This window comes from Myotis davidii, unplaced genomic scaffold (genome assembly GCF_000327345.1).
Source record: "Myotis davidii unplaced genomic scaffold, ASM32734v1 scaffold506, whole genome shotgun sequence".
Classification (NCBI taxonomy): domain Eukaryota; kingdom Metazoa; phylum Chordata; class Mammalia; order Chiroptera; family Vespertilionidae; genus Myotis; species Myotis davidii.
The window spans coordinates 340,030-341,666 of NW_006297140.1; the positions used below are offsets into that span (position 1 = coordinate 340,030).

Sequence of the window (1,637 nt, forward strand, 5' to 3'; positions counted from 1 at the left end):
CTTCTGAGAATAATTATGAGAGACAAAATGGAAGTCCAAAACTGGCTAAATGGTAGCCTACTAAGTCAGGATACTCACAAGAGGAAGACTGCAAGAATACCTGTTGAGACAAATTTAAAAATCATACAACATTAGGGAGCCAAGATGGCAGCGTAAGGTACAGACCTGTGTGTGCTGCCTCCCACAACAACATTGAAAATACCAACTATAAGACAAAACAGCTATCATTCAGAACCATGGGAAAGCTGGCCCAGTGGAAGTTCTACAACTGGAAGGAAAGAAAGAAGAGAATTGAGACTAAGATATGCAGAGGTGCCAAGAACAGAGGTATGGAGTTGCGCGGCAGGCGGGCTGCAACTGGATGCATGTTTTTTTCCAATCAAAAGGGGTTACAAACTCTCAAATCCACTGAGCTTGTTTGGGGCGGGATTCTGAGGTCCCAGACCCCTACGGGGAGAGGCGGGATGGCCTTGCAGTGGGTCAGAAAGTGAGAGTGGCTTTCTCGCGGAGCTGCTCGCCGCCGGCACTCGGGGATGGGGAGACGCGGAGTCGCGGAGTGGCGAGGAGTCTCGGAGACGCTATTGCTGTTTGCTCTGCCCCAGTGATTCCCTGAGACCCCGCTCTACTCAATTTACATCCCCGCCCAAGCTGTGCCAGTGGCACAAAAGGAACCACCTGCGCTTTTGCAGCTTAACCCAACAAACTGTAGATTTCAACTCCTTGCACCCATAAGGGACACACTCAAGAAGCAGAATCAGGTTCAGAGGAAGCCAGAGCCGGACCTGGCTGGGCCGGCAACATGGAACTGCTGTACCAGCAAATGCACAAACAGGTTCACCAGATCCAGTCTCACTTGGGACGCCGGGAGACGGCAGACAAGCAGTCTGTGCACTTAGTAGAAAACGAAATCCAAGCAAGCATACCAGATATTCAGCCAGCAAGAACGCCTGGAGATTTTGTCCAGCAAGGAGCCGCCCAACAAAAGACAGAATACCAAACTTCGTGTTGACCAGTTAAAGTATGATGTCCAGCACCTGCAGACTGCTCTCAGAAACTCACTGCTCTCAGGAACTTCCAGCATCGGTGATATGCAAGGGACCAGCAGGAGAGACAGCGAGAGGAGCTTCTCTCTCACACCTTCACCCCCAACATGGATGCAGTGCCCCCTGCGAGGCTGTGACAGCCCCTGCAAGGCTTTGACAGCCCCTGAAAGGCTACGACGGCCCCTGCGAGGCTGCGACAGCCCCTGGGAGGCTGAGATGGCCCCTGGGAGGCTGAGATGGTCTCTGTGAGGCTGAACACAGGGACACGTCGTGGATCGAAATAGCTACATTTTCCATGTGTATGACCTGGCAACAAAAAGCGTACACCTATGGATGAGGACAGTGGCGGGGGTAAGGGCAGAGGGTCGGGTGGGAACCGAGTGGAGGAAAGTTATGGGGGGAAAAAACAGGAACAACTGTAATAATCTGAATAATAAAGATTTATTTAGAAAAAAAACAGTAGAAAATAATCGCATGGACAAATGCAATTAATGTATAGGGCAGACACCATGTCTCTCATTTGAGGCCAATAACAAGGTATTTTACACTGAAGGAAACTGAGGCATGGGTAGAAAAATGGAAGAAAGTGTTGGG

At 50.3% G+C, this 1,637-nt stretch overlaps 1 pseudogene; it reads left to right on the top strand.

Moving 5' to 3' along the window:
- Positions 1-714: 714 nt before the first annotated feature.
- LOC102758130 lies at positions 715-1,180 on the top strand (annotated as a pseudogene).
- Positions 1,181-1,637: the final 457 nt, after the last annotated feature.